A 15065-nucleotide genomic window follows, 5' to 3' on the forward strand; every position below is an offset into this window, starting at 1 on the left:
AAGCACAGGTAAAGGAACAAATCATTGTAGAAGGACAAATAAGTGGATAGACAGATAGATGAAAATAATAAAAAGAGAATTAGATGCGGACGTGATTAGAACACGCAACCTTCTGATCTGGAGTCAGACGTGCTAATCTTGCGCCAGCGAGTCCGCTTAGGGTAGCCGTTCGTACACACTCGGTAGCATGTTTTGCTCGGCCTTCTGTCGATGAAGCACAGGTAAAGGAACAAGTCATTGCAGAAAGACAAATAAGTGGATAGACAGATAGATGAAAATAATAAAAAGAGAATTTGATGCGGACGTGATTAGAACACGCAACCTTCTGATCTGGAGTCAGACGTGCTAATCTTGCGCCAGCGAGTCCGCTTAGGGTAGCTGTTCGCACAAACGGGGTCGCATGTTTTGCACGGCCTTATGTCGATGAAACACAGGCAAAGAGACAAGTCATTGCAGGCAGACAAATAAGTAGACAGACAGATATATGAAAATAATAAAAAGAGAATTTGACCCAGACGTGATTAGAACACGCAACCTTCTGATCGGGAGTCAGACGCGCTACAGTTGCGCCACCGAGTGCGCTTTGGGTAGACGTTCACACACACGTGGTAGCATGTTTTGCACGGCCTTCTGTCGATAAAGCACAGGTAAAGAGACAAGTCATTGTGGACAGACAAATAAGTAGATTGACAGATAGATGAAAATAATAGAAAAGAGAACTTGACCCAGACGTGATTCGAACACGCAACTTTCTGATCTGGAGTCAGACGTGCTACCGGGTCGCCACCGAGTCCACTTATAGTAGCAATTCGCACACACGTAGTAGCATGTTTTGCTCGCCCTTCTGTCGATGAAGCACAGCTAAAGAGAAGAGTCACTGTAGAGAGACAAATAAGTAGATAGACAGATAGATGAAAATAGTAAAAAAAGAGAACTTTACCCGGACGTGATTCCAACTCGCAACCTTCTGATCTGGAGTCAGACGTGCTACCGAGTCGCCACCACGTCCGTTTAGGGTAGACGTTCACACACATGTGTTAGCAGGTTTTGCACGGCCTTCTGTCGACGAAGCACAGGTAAAGAACAAGTCACTGTAGACGGACAAATAAGTAGATAGACAGATAGATGAAAATAACAAACAGAGAATTTGACACGGACGTGATTAGAACATGCAACCTCATGATCTGGAGTCAGACGTGCTAAGGTTGCGCCACCGAGTCCGCTTAGGGTAGCCGTTCGCACACACGCGGTAGCATCTTTTGCACGGCCTTCTCTCGACGAAGCACAGGTAAAGGAACAAATCATTGTAGAAGGACAAATAGGTAGATAGACAGATAGATGAAAATATTAAAAAGAGAATTTGACATGGACGTGATTAAAACACGCAACCTTCTGATCTGGAGTCAGACGTGCTAAAGTTGCGCCACCGAGTCCGCTTAGGGTAGCCGTTCGCACACACGTGGTAGCATGTTTTGCACGGCGTTCTCTCGGCGAAGCTCAGGCAAAGAAACAAGTCATTGCAGAAAGACAAATAACTAGATAGACAGATAGATGAAAATAATAAAAAGAGAATTTGACCCGGACGTGATTAGAACACGCAACCTTCTGATCTGGAGTCAGACGTGCTAAAGTTGCGCCGGTGAGTCCGCTTAGGGTAGCCGTTCACACAAACGGGGTAGCATGTTTTGCGCGGCCTTATGTCGATGAAGCACAGGTAAAGAGAAAAGTCATTGTAGAAAGACAAATAAGTAGATAGACAGATAGATGAAAAAAATAAAAAAGAGAACTTGACCCGGACGTGATTGGAACACGCAACTTTCTTATCTGGAGTCAGACATGCTACCGTGTCGCCACCCAGTCCACTTAGTCCAGCTGTTCGCACAAACCTGGTAGCATGTTTTGCACGGCCTTATGACGATGAAGCACAGGTAAAGAGACAAGTCATTGTAGACAGACAAATAAGTAGATAGACAGATAAATGAAAATAATAAAAAAGAGAATTTCACTTGGACGTGATTCGAACACTTAACAATCTGATCTGGAGTCAGACGTGCTACCGTGTCGCCACCACGTCCGTTTAGGGTAGCCGTTCGCAAACACGTGGTAGCATGTTTTGCTCGGCCTTCTGTCGATGAAGCACAGCTAAAGAGAAGAGTCATTGTAGACAGACAAATAAGTAGACAGACAGATAGATGAAAATAATAAAAGAGAGAGTTTGACCCGCACGCGGTTCGAACACGCACCCTTCTGATCTGGAGTCGCACGCGCTACCAGTTCGCCACCGAGTCCGCTTAGGGTAGGCGTTGCACACACGTGGTAGCATGTTTTGTCTGGCCTTGTGTCGATGAAGCACAGCTAAAGAGAAGAGTCACTGTAGACAGACAAATAAGTAGATAGACAGATAGATGAAAATAGTAAAAAAGAGAACTTGACCCGGACGTGATTCGAACACGAGACCTTCTGATCTGGAGTCAGACGTGCTACCGTGTCGCCACCGAGTCCACTTAGTCCAGCTGTTCGCACAAACGTGGTAGCATGATTTGCACGACCTTATGTCGATGAAGCACAGGTAAAGAGACAAGTCATTGTAGACAGACAAATGAGTAGAAAGACAGATAAAAATATTTAAAAAGAGAATTTACCCGCACAAGTCTCGAACACGCAACCTTCTGATCTGGAGTATGACGCGCTAAAGTTGCGCCACCAAGTCCGCTTAGGGTAGCCGTTCGCACACACGCGGTAGCATGTTTTGCACAGCCTTCTATCGACGAAGCACAGGTAAAGGAACAAGTCATTGTAGAATGACAAATAAGAAGATAGACAGATAAAAATAACAAAAAAGAGAATTTGACGCAGACGTGATTTGAACACGCAACCTTCTGAATGGAGTCAGACGTGGTACCGTTGCGCAACCGAGTCCACCTAAAGGGTAGCCCTTCGCACACCAGCGGTAGCATGTTTTGCTCGACCGTCTGTCGATGAAGCACAGGTAAAGAGACAAGTCATTGTAGACAGACAAATAAGTAGATATTCAGATAGATGAAAATAATAAAAAGAGAATTTGACCCAAACGTGATTCGAACACACAACCTTCTGATCTGGAGTCAGACGTGGTACCGTTGCGCCACCAAGTCCGCTTATAGTGTTGCCCTTCGCACACACGCGGTAGCAGGTTTTGCTTGGGTTTCTGTCGATGAAGCACATGTAAAGAGACAAGTCATTGCAGACAGACAAATAGGTAGATAGACAGATAGATGAAAATAATAAAAAGAGAATTTGACCCGGACGTGATTAGAAGACGCAACCTTCTGTTCCGGAGTCAGACGTGCTAAAGTTGCGCCAGCGAGTCCGGTTAGGGTAGTCGTTCGCACAAACGTGGTAGCATGTTTTGCACGGCCTTATGTCGATGAAGCACAGGTAAAGAGACAAGTTATTGTAGACCGACAAATAAGTAAATAGACAGATAGTTCAAAATAATAAAAAGAGAATTTGACCCAGACGTCATTAGAACACGCAACATTTCGATCTGGAGTCAGGCGCGCTACCGTTGCGCCACCGAGTCCGCTTAGGGTAGCCGTTCGCACAAACGCTGTAGCATGTTTTGCTCGGCCTTCTGTCGATGAGTCCCAAGTAAAGGGACAAGTCATTGTAGACAGACAAATAAGTAGATATCCAGATAGGTGAAAATAAAAAAAAGAGAACTTGCCCCTAACGTGATTTGAACACACAACCTTTTGATCTGGAGTCAAACGTGGTACCGTTGCGCCACCAAGTCCGCTTTTGGGGTTGCCCTTCGCACACACGCGGAAGCATGTTTTGCTCGGCCTTCTGTCGATGAAGCACAGGTAAAGGGACAAGTCATTGTAGACAGACAAATGAGTAGAGAGACAGATGAAAATAATAAAAAAGAGAATTTGACCCGGACGTCATTCGAACACGCTACTTTCTAATCTGGTGTCAGACGCGCTACGGGTTCGCCACAGAGTCCGCTTAGGGTTGCCGTTCGCACACACGTGGTAGAATATTTTGGTCGGCCTTCTATCGATGAAGCAAAGGTAAAGAGACAAGTCCCTGTAGACAGACGAATAAGTAGATAGACAGATAGTTGAAACTTATAAAAGAAAGAATTTCACCCAGACGTGATTCGAACACTTAACCTTCTGTACTAGAGTCAGACGCGCTACCGTTTCGCCACCGAGTCCGCTTAGTGTAGCCGTTCGTACACACGTTGTAGCATGTTTTTCTCGGCCTTGTGTCGATGAATCCCAGCTAAAGAGACAAGTCATTGTAGACAGACAAATAAGTAGATAGACAGATAGATGAAAATATTAAAAAAGAGAATTAGACCCGCAAGCGGTTCGAACGCGCAACCTTCTGATCTGGAGTATGACGCGCTAAAGTTGCGCCCCCTAGTCCGCTTAGGGTAGCCGTTCGCACACACGCGGTAGCATGTTTTGCACGGCCGTCTATCGACGAAGCAGCGGTAAACGAACAAGTCATTGTTGAATGACAAACAAGTAGATAGACAGATAAAAATAACAAAAAAGAGAATTTGACACTGACGTGATTCGAACACACAACCTTCTGAATGGAGTCAGACGTGGTACCGTTGCGCAACCGAGTCCGCCTAAAGGGTAGCCCTTCGCACACACGCGGTATCATGTTTTGCTCGGCCTTCTGTCGATGAAGCACAGGTAAAGGGACAAGTCATTGCAGACAGACAAATAAGTAGATAGACAGATAGATGAAAATAATACAAAGAGAATTTTACCCGGACGTGATTAGAACACGCAACCATCTGATCTGGAGTCAGACGTGCTAAAGTTGCGCCAGCGAGTCCGCTTAGGGTAGCCGTTCGCACAAACGTGGTGGCATGTTTTGCACGGCCTTATGACGATGAAGCACATGTAAAGAGACAAGTCATTGTAGGCAGACAAATAAGTAGACAGACAGATAGATGAAAATAATAAAAAGAGAATTCGACCCAGACGTGATTAGAACACGGAACCTTCTGATCGGCAGTCAGACGCGCTACAGTTGCGCCACCGATTGCGCTTTCTGCAGGCGTTCGCACACACGTGGTAGCCTGTTTTGCACGGCCTTCTGTCGATGAAGCACAGGTAAAGAGACAAGTCATTTTGGACAGACAAATAAGTAGATAGACAGATAGATGAAAATAATAGAAAAGAGAACTTGACCCGGACGTGATTCGAACACGCAACGTTCTGATCTGGAGTCAGACGTGCTACCGGATCGCCACCGAGTCCACTTATAGTAGCCATTCGCACACAAGCGGTAACATGTTTTGCTCGCCCTTCTGTCGATGAAGCACAGGTGAAACTACAATTCATTGTAGACAGACAAATAGGTACATAGACAGATAGATGAAAATAATCAAAAAGCGAATTTGACCCGGACGTGATTTAAACTCGCAACCTTCTGATATGGAGTCAGACGTGCTACCGTGTCGCCACCACGTCCGTTTAGGGTAGCAGTTCGCACACACGTGGTAGCATGTTTTGCTCGGCCTTCTGTCGATGAAGCACAGGTAAAGAGACAAGTCATTGTAGACAGACAAAAGAGTAGATAGACAGATAGATGAAAATAATAAAAAGAGAATTTGACCCGGACGTCATTCGAACACGCAACCTTCTGATCTGGAGTCCGACGCGCTACCAGTTCGCCACCGAGTCCGCTTAGGGTAGGCGTTCCACACACGTGGTAGCATGTTTTGCCTGGCCTTCTGTCGATGAAGCACAGCTAAAGAGAACAGTCACTGTAGACAGACAGATAAGTAGATAGACAGATAGATGAAAATAGTAAAAAATAGAACTTGACCCGGACGTGATTCGAACACGAGACCTTCTGATCTGGAGTCAGACGTGCTACCGTGTCGCCACCGAGCCCACTTAGTGTAGCCGTTCGCACACACGTGGTAGCATGTTTTGCTCGGCCTTCTGTCGATGCAGCGCAGATAAAGAGACAAGTCATTATAGAAAGACAAATAAGTAGACAGACAGATAAAAATATTAAAAAAGAGAATTTGACCCACACAAGGCTCGAACACGCAACCTTCTGATCTGGAGTATGACGCGCTAAATTTGCGCCACCAAGTCCGCTTAGGGTAGCCGTTCGCACACCCGCGGTAGCATGTTTTGCACGGCCTTCTATCGACGAAGCACAGGTAAAGGAACAAGTCATTGTAGAATGACAAATAAGTAGATAGACAGATAAAAATAACAAAAAAGAGAATTTGACGCAGACGTGATTCGAACACGCAACCTTCTGAATGGAGTCAGACGTGGTACCGTTGCGCAACCGAGTCCGCCTAAAGGGTAGCCCTTCGCACACACGCGGTAGCATGTTTTGTTCGGCCTTGAGTCGATGAAGCACAGGTAAAAAGACAAGTCAATGTACACAGACAAATAGGTAGATAAACAGATAGATGAAAATAATAAAAAAAATTTGACCCGAACGTAATTTGAACTCGCAACCTTCTGATCTGGAGTCAGACGTGCTACCGTGAAGCCACCACGTCCGTTTAGGGTAGACGTTCACACACATGCGGTAGCAAGTTTTCCACGGCCTTCTGTCGATGAAGCACAGGTTAGGAGACAAGTCATTGTAGAGAGACAAAAGAGTAGATAGAGAGATAAATGAAAATAATAAAAAAGAGAACTTGACCCGGACGTGATTCGAACACGCAACCTTCTGACATGGAGTCAGACGTGCTACCGTTGCGCCACCGAGTCCGTTTAGTGTCGCCGTTCACACACACGCGGTAGCATGTTTTGCACGGCCTTCTGTCGACGAAGCACAGGTAAAGGGACAAGTCATAGTAGAAGGACAAATAAGTAGATAAACAGATAAATGGAAATCATAAAAAGAAAATTTGACCCGGATGTGATTAGAACACGCAAGCTTCTGATCTGGAGTCACACGTGCTAAAGTTGCACCACCAAGTCCGCTTAAGGTAGCCGTTCGCACACACGCGGTAGCATGTTTTGCTCGGCCTTTTGTCGATGAAACACAGGTAAAGAGACAAGTCATTGTAGACAGATAAATAAGTAGATAAAAAGATAGTTGAAAATAATAAAAAAGAGAATTTGACCCAGACGTGATTCGAACACGCAACCATGTGATCTGGAGTCAGACGTGCTACCGTATCGCCACCGAGTGTGCTTTGGGCAGACGTTCGCACACACGTGGTAGCATGTTTTGCACGGCCTTCTGTCGATGAAGCACAGGTAAAGAGACAAGTAATTGTGGACAGACAGATAGACAGATAGACAGATAGATGAAAATAATAGAAAAGAGAACTTGACCCGGGCGTGATTCGAACACGCAACTTTCTGATCTGGAGTCAGACGTGCTACCGGGTCGCCACCGGGTCCACTTATAGTAGCCATTCGCACACACGCGGTAGCATGTTTTGCTCGGCCTTCTGTCGACGAAGCACAGGTAAAGAGACAAGTCATTGTAGACAGACAAAAGAGTAGATAGACAGATAGATGAAAATAATAAAAAAGAGAACTTGACGCGGACGTGATTCGAACACGCAACCTTCTGATATGGAGTCAGACGTGCTACCGTTGCGCCACCGAGTCCGTTTAAGGTCGCCGTTCACACACACGCGGTAGCATGTTTTGCATGGCCTTCTGTCGACGAAGCACAGGTAAAGGGACAATCATAGTAGAAGGACAAATAAGTAGATAAACCAATAAATGAAAATCATAAAAAGAGAATTTGACCCGGATGTGATTAGAACACGCAAACTTCTGATCTGGAGTCACACGTGCTAAAGTTGCACCTCCGAGTCCGCTTAAGGTAGCCGTTTGCACACACGCGGTAGCATGTTTTGTTCGGCCTTTTGTCGATGAAACACAGGTAAAGAGACAAGTCATTGTAGACAGACAAATAAGTAGATAGACAGATAGTTGAAAATAATAAAAAAAAATTTGACCCAAACGTGATTCGAACACACAACCTTCTGATCTGGAGTCAGACGTGGTACCGTTGCGCCACCAAGTCCGCTTATAGGGTTGCCCTTCGCACACACGCGGTAGCATGTTTGCTCGACCTTCTGTCGATGAAGCACAGGTTAAGAGACAAGTCATTGTAGACAGACAAATAAGTAGAGAGGCAGATGAAAATAATAAAAAAGAGAATTTGACCCGGACGTCATTCGAACACGCAACTTTCTGATCTGGTGTCAGACGCGCTACCGGTTCGCCACAGAGTCCGCTTAGGGTTGCCGTTCGCACACACGTGGTAGAATATTTTGGTCGGCCTTCTATCGATGAAGCAAAGGTAAAGAGACAAGTCATTGTAGACAGACGATTGATATGTGGGGTTTAACGTCCCAAAACCACTATATGATTATGAGAGACGCCGTAGTGGAGGGCTCCGGAAATTCAGACCACCTGGCATTGTAGACAGACGAATAAGTAGATAAACAGATAGCTGAAAATTTAAAAGAAAGAATATCACCCATACGTGATTCGAACACTTAACCTTCTGTACTAGAGTCAGACGCGCTACCGTTTCGCCACCGAGTTCGCTTAGTGTAGCCGTTCGTACACACGTTGTAGCATGTTTTTCTCGGCCTTCTGTCGATGAATCCAAGTAAAGAGACAAGTCATTGTAGACAGACAAAAGAGTAGATAGACAGATAGATGAAAATAATAAAAAGAGAATTTGACCCGGACGTCATTCGAACACGCAACCTTCTGATCTGGAGTCCGACGCGCTACCAGTTCGCCACCGAGTCCGCTTAGGGTAGGCGTTCCACACACGTGGTAGCATGTTTTGCCTGGCCTTCTGTCGATGAAGCACAGCTAAAGAGAACAGTCACTGTAGACAGACAGATAAGTAGATAGACAGATAGATGAAAATAGTAAAAAATAGAACTTGACCCGGACGTGATTCGAACACGAGACCTTCTGATCTGGAGTCAGACGTGCTACCGTGTCGCCACCGAGCCCACTTAGTGTAGCCGTTCGCACACACGTGGTAGCATGTTTTGCTCGGCCTTCTGTCGATGCAGCGCAGATAAAGAGACAAGTCATTATAGAAAGACAAATAAGTAGACAGACAGATAAAAATATTAAAAAAGAGAATTTGACCCACACAAGGCTCGAACACGCAACCTTCTGATCTGGAGTATGACGCGCTAAATTTGCGCCACCAAGTCCTCTTAGGGTAGCCGTTCGCACACCCGCGGTAGCATGTTTTGCACGGCCTTCTATCGACGAAGCACAGGTAAAGGAACAAGTCATTGTAGAATGACAAATAAGTAGATAGACAGATAAAAATAACAAAAAAGAGAATTTGACGCAGACGTGATTCGAACACGCAACCTTCTGAATGGAGTCCGACGTGGCACCGTTGCGCAACCGAGTCCGCCTAAAGGGTAGCCCTTCGCACACCAGCGGTAGCATGTTTTTCTCGGCCTTGAGTCGATGAAGCACAGGTAAAGAGACAAGTCAATGTACACAGACAAATAGGTAGATAAACAGATAGATGAAAATAATAATAAAAAATTTGACCCGTACGTAATTCGAACTCGCAACCTTCTGATCTGGAGTCAGACGTGCTACCGTTGCGCCACCGAGTCCATTTAGGGTGGCCGTTCGCACACATGCGGTAGCATGTTTTGCTCGGCCTTCTGTCGATGAAGCACAGGTTAAGAGACAAGTCATTGTAGGCAGACAAATAAGTAGACAGACAGATAGATGAAAATAATAAAAAGAGAATTTGACCCAGACGTGATTAGAGCACGCAACCTTCTGATAGGGAGTCAGACGCGCTTAAGTTGCGCCACCGAGTCCTTTTAGGGTAGCCGTTCACACACACGTGGTAGCATGTTTTGCTCGGCCTTCTGTCGATGAAGCACAGCTAAAGAGAAGAGTCATTGTAGACAGACAAATAGGTAGATAAACAGATAGATGAAAATAATAAAAAAAAGAATTTGAACCGAACGTGATTCGGACACGCAACCTTCTTATCTGGAGTCAGACGGGCTACCGTTGCGCCACCGAGTCCATTTAGGGTGGCCGTTCGCACACATGCGGTATCATGTTTTGCTCGGCCTTCTGTCGATGAAGCACAGGTAAAGGGACAAGTCATTGCAGACAGACAAATAAGTAGATAGACAGATAGATGAAAATAATACAAAGAGAATTTTACCCGGACGTGATTAGAACACGCAACCATCTGATCTGGAGTCAGACGTGCTAAAGTTGCGCCAGCGAGTCCGCTTAGGGTAGCCGTTCGCACAAACGTGGTGGCATGTTTTGCACGGCCTTATGACGATGAAGCACATGTAAAGAGACAAGTCATTGTAGGCAGACAAATAAGTAGACAGACAGATAGATGAAAATAATAAAAAGAGAATTCGACCCAGACGTGATTAGAACACGGAACCTTCTGATCGGCAGTCAGACGCGCTACAGTTGCGCCACCGATTGCGCTTTCTGCAGGCGTTCGCACACACGTGGTAGCCTGTTTTGCACGGCCTTCTGTCGATGAAGCACAGGTAAAGAGACAAGTCATTTTGGACAGACAAATAAGTAGATAGACAGATAGATGAAAATAATAGAAAAGAGAACTTGACCCGGACGTGATTCGAACACGCAACGTTCTGATCTGGAGTCAGACGTGCTACCGGACCGCCACCGAGTCCACTTATAGTAGCCATTCGCACACAAGCGGTAACATGTTTTGCTCGCCCTTCTGTCGATGAAGCACAGGTAAAACTACAATTCATTGTAGACAGACAAATAGGTACATAGACAGATAGATGAAAATAATCAAAAAGCGAATTTGACCCGGACGTGATTTAAACTCGCAACCTTCTGATATGGAGTCAGACGTGCTACCGTGTCGCCACCACGTCCGTTTAGGGTAGCAGTTCGCACACACGTGGTAGCATGTTTTGCTCGGCCTTCTGTCGATGAAGCACAGGTAAAGAGACAAGTCATTGTAGACAGACAAAAGAGTAGATAGACAGATAGATGAAAATAATAAAAAGAGAATTTGACCTGGACGTGATTCGAACACACAACCTTCTGATCTGGAGTCAGACGCGCTACCGTTGCGCCACCGAGTCCGCTTAGCGTAGCCGATCGCACAAACGTGGTAGCATGTTTTGCTCGGCCTTCTGTCGATGAGTCCCATGTTAAGGAACAAGTCATTATAGACAGACAAATAAGTGGATATTCAGATAGATGAAAATAATAAAAAGAGAATTTGACCCAAACGTGATTCGAACACACAACCTTCTGATCTGGAGTCAGACGTGGTACCGTTGCGCCACCAAGTCCGCTTATAGGGTTGCCCTTCGCACACACGCGGTAGCATGTTTTGCTCGACCTTCTGTCGATGAAGCACAGGTAAAGAGACAAGTCATTGTAGACAGACAAATAAGTAGAGAGACAGATGAAAATAATAAAAAGGAGAATTTGACCCGGACGTCATTCGAACACGCAACTTTCTGATCTGGTGTCAGACGCGCTACCGGTTCGCCACCGAGTCCGCTTAGTGTAGCCGTTCGTACACACGTTGTAGCATGTTTTTCTCGGCCTTTTGTCGATGAAGCAAAGGTAAAGAGACAAGTCATTGTAGACAGACGAATAAGTAGATAGACAGATAGTTGATAATTATAAAAGAAAGAATTACACCCAGACGTGATTCGAACACTTAACCTTCTGTACTAGAGTCAGACGCTCTACCGTTTCGCCACCGAGTCCGCTTAGTGTAGCCGTTCGTACACACGTTGTAGCATGTTTTTCTCGGCCTTCTGTCGATGAATCCCAGGTAAAGAGACAAGTCATTGGTGACAGACAAAAGAGTAGATAGACAGATAGATGAAAATAATAAAAAGAGAATTTGACCCGGACGTGATTCGAACACGCAACCTTCTGAATGGAGTGAGACGTGGTACCGTTGCGCCACCGGGTCCACTTAGTCAAGCCGTTCGCACACACGCGGTAGCATGTTTTGCTCGGCCTTGAGTCGATGAAGCACAGGTAAAGAGACAAGTCAATGTAGCACAGGTAATAGGTAATAGGTAACAAATAGGTAGATAAACAGATAGATGAAAATAATAAAAAAAATTGACCCGAACGTATTTCGAACTCGCAACCTTCTGATCTGGAGTCAGACGTGCTACCGTGTCGCCACCACGTCCGTTTAGGGTAGACGTTCACACACACGTGGTAGCATGTTTTGCTCGGCCTTCTGTCGATGAAATACAGCTAAAGAGAAGAGTCATTGTAGACAGACAAATAGGTAGATAAACAGATAGAAGAAAATAATAAAAAAGAGAATTTGACCCGAACGTGATTCGAACACGCAACCTTCTGATCTGAAGTCAGACGGGCTACCGTTGCGCCACCGAGTCCATTTAGGGTGGCCGTTCGCACACATGCGGTAGCAGGTTTTGCACGGCCTTCTGTCGACGAAGCACAGGTAAAGAACAATCATTGTAGACGGACAAATAAGTATATAGACAGATAGATGAAAATAACAAAAAGAGAGTTTGACCCAAACGTGATTCAAACACACCACCTTCTGATCTGGAGTCAGACGTGGTACCGTTGCGCCACCAAGTCCGCTTATAGAGTTGCCCTTCGCACACACGCGGTAGCTTGTTTAAATCTGCCGTGTGTCGATGAAGCAAAGGTAAAGAGACAAGTCATTGTAGACAGACAAATGAGTAGATAGACAGATAGATCAAAATAATTAAAAAAGAGATGTTGACCCGGACGTGATTCGAACACGCAACCTTCTGATGTGGAGTCAAACGCGCTACCATTGCGCCACCGAGTCCGTTCAGGGTCGCCGTTCGCACATACGCGGTAGCATGTTTTGCACGGCCTTCTGTCGACGAAGCAAAGGTAAATTGACAAGTCATTGTAGAAGGACAAATAAGTAGATAAACAGATAGATGAAATTCATAAAAAGAGACCCGGACGCGATTAGAACACGCAACCTTCTGATCTGGAGTCAGACGTGCTAAAGTTGCGCCAGCGAGTCCGCTTAGGGTAGCCGTTCGCACAAACGTGGTAGCATGTTTTGCACGGCCTTATGTCGATGAAGCACAGGTAAAGAGACAAGTCATTGTAGGCAGACAAATAAGTAGATAGACAAATAGATGAAAATAATAGAAAAGAGAACTTGACCCCGACGTGATTCGAACACGCAACTTTCTTATCTGGAGTCAGACGTGCTACCGGGTCGCCACCGAGTCCATTTATAGATGCCATTCGCACACACGCGGTAGCATGTTTTGCTCGGGCTTCTGTCGATGAAGCACAGGTAAAGAGACAAGTCATTGTAGACAGACAAATAAGTAGATGGACAGATAGATAAAAATAATAAAAAAGAGAACTTAACACGGACGTGATTCGAACACGGAAACTTCTGATCTGGAGTCAGACGTGCTACTGTGTCGCCACCGAGTCCACTGAGCGCAGCCGTTCGCACACACGCGGTAGCATGTTTTGCACGGCCTTCTGTCGATGAAGCACAGGTAAAGAGACAAGTCATTGTAGACAGACAAATAAGTAGATAGACAGATAGTTGAAAATAATAAAAGAGAGAATTTGACGCAGACGTGATTCGAACACGCAACCTTCTGATCTGGAGTCAGACGCGCTACCGTTGCGCCACCGAGTCCGCTTAGCGTAGCCGATCGCACAAACGTGGTAGCATGTTTTGCTCGGCCTTCTGTCGATGAGCCCCATGTTAAGTAACAAGTCATTATAGACAGACAAATAAGTGGATATTCAGATAGAAGAAAATAATAAAAAGAGAATTTGACCCAAACGTGATTCGAACACACAACCTTCTGATCTGGAGTCAGACGTGGTACCGTTGCGCCACCAAGTCCGCTTATAGGGTTGCCCTTCGCACACACGCGGTAGCATGTTTTGCTCGACCTTCTGTCGATGAAGCACAGGTAAAGAGACAAGTCATTGTAGACAGACAAATAAGTAGAGAGACAGATGAAAATAATAAAAAGGAGAATTTGACCCGGACGTCATTCGAACACGCAACTTTCTGATCTGGTGTCAGACGCGCTACCGGTTCGCCACCGAGTCCGCTTAGTGTAGCCGTTCGTACACACGTTGTAGCATGTTTTTCTCGGCCTTCTGTCGATGAAGCAAGGTAAAGAGACAAGTCATTGTAGACAGACGAATAAGTAGATAGACAGATAGTTGATAATTATAAAAGAAAGAATTACACCCAGACGTGATTCGAACACTTAACCTTCTGTACTAGAGTCAGACGCTCTACCGTTTCGCCACCGAGTCCGCTTAGTGTAGCCGTTCGTACACACGTTGTAGCATGTTTTTCTCGGCCTTCTGTCGATGAATCCCAGGTAAAGAGACAAGTCATTGGTGACAGACAAAAGAGTAGATAGACAGATAGATGAAAATAATAAAAAGAGAATTTGACCCGGACGTGATTCGAACACGCAACCTTCTGAATGGAGTGAGACGTGGTACCGTTGCGCCACCGGGTCCACTTAGTCAAGCCGTTCGCACACACGCGGTAGCATGTTTTGCTCGGCCTTGAGTCGATGAAGCACAGGTAAAGAGACAAGTCAATGTAGCACAGGTAATAGGTAATAGGTAACAAATAGGTAGATAAACAGATAGATGAAAATAATAAAAAAAATTGACCCGAACGTAATTCGAACTCGCAACCTTCTGATCTGGAGTCAGACGTGCTACCGTGTCGCCACCACGTCCGTTTAGGGTAGACGTTCACACACACGTGGTAGCATGTTTTGCTCGGCCTTCTGTCGATGAAATACAGCTAAAGAGAAGAGTCATTGTAGACAGACAAATAGGTAGATAAACAGATAGAAGAAAATAATAAAAAAGAGAATTTGACCCGAACGTGATTCGAACACGCAACCTTCTGATCTGAAGTCAGACGGGCTACCGTTGCGCCACCGAGTCCATTTAGGGTGGCCGTTCGCACACATGCGGTAGCAGGTTTTGCACGGCCTTCTGTCGACGAAGCACAGGTAAAGAACAATCATTGTAGACGGA

The 15065-nt window shown here is 45.5% G+C and overlaps 5 non-coding genes across 5 annotated transcripts; all 5 read right to left on the bottom strand.

Annotated features, from left to right (window-relative positions):
* Window positions 1–6680: 6680 nt before the first annotated feature.
* TRNAW-CCA (transfer RNA tryptophan (anticodon CCA)) lies at window positions 6681–6752 on the bottom strand. Its single transcript has one exon. It is a non-coding gene; the product is annotated as a tRNA-Trp (tRNA).
* A 783-nt stretch (window positions 6753–7535) lies between these two features.
* Window positions 7536–7607, bottom strand: TRNAW-CCA (transfer RNA tryptophan (anticodon CCA)). The gene has a single exon. It is a non-coding gene; the product is annotated as a tRNA-Trp (tRNA).
* Window positions 7608–11038: 3431 nt separating this feature from the next.
* Window positions 11039–11110, bottom strand: TRNAW-CCA (transfer RNA tryptophan (anticodon CCA)). The gene has a single exon. It is a non-coding gene; the product is annotated as a tRNA-Trp (tRNA).
* Window positions 11111–12759: 1649 nt separating this feature from the next.
* TRNAW-CCA (transfer RNA tryptophan (anticodon CCA)) lies at window positions 12760–12831 on the bottom strand. The gene has a single exon. It is a non-coding gene; the product is annotated as a tRNA-Trp (tRNA).
* Window positions 12832–13608: 777 nt separating this feature from the next.
* On the bottom strand, window positions 13609–13680 carry TRNAW-CCA (transfer RNA tryptophan (anticodon CCA)). The gene has a single exon. It is a non-coding gene; the product is annotated as a tRNA-Trp (tRNA).
* Between the last annotated feature and the right edge of the window lie 1385 nt (window positions 13681–15065).

The sequence above is a fragment of the Rhipicephalus microplus genome, chromosome 5 (genome assembly GCF_043290135.1).
Source record: "Rhipicephalus microplus isolate Deutch F79 chromosome 5, USDA_Rmic, whole genome shotgun sequence".
NCBI classification, from domain to species: domain Eukaryota; kingdom Metazoa; phylum Arthropoda; class Arachnida; order Ixodida; family Ixodidae; genus Rhipicephalus; species Rhipicephalus microplus.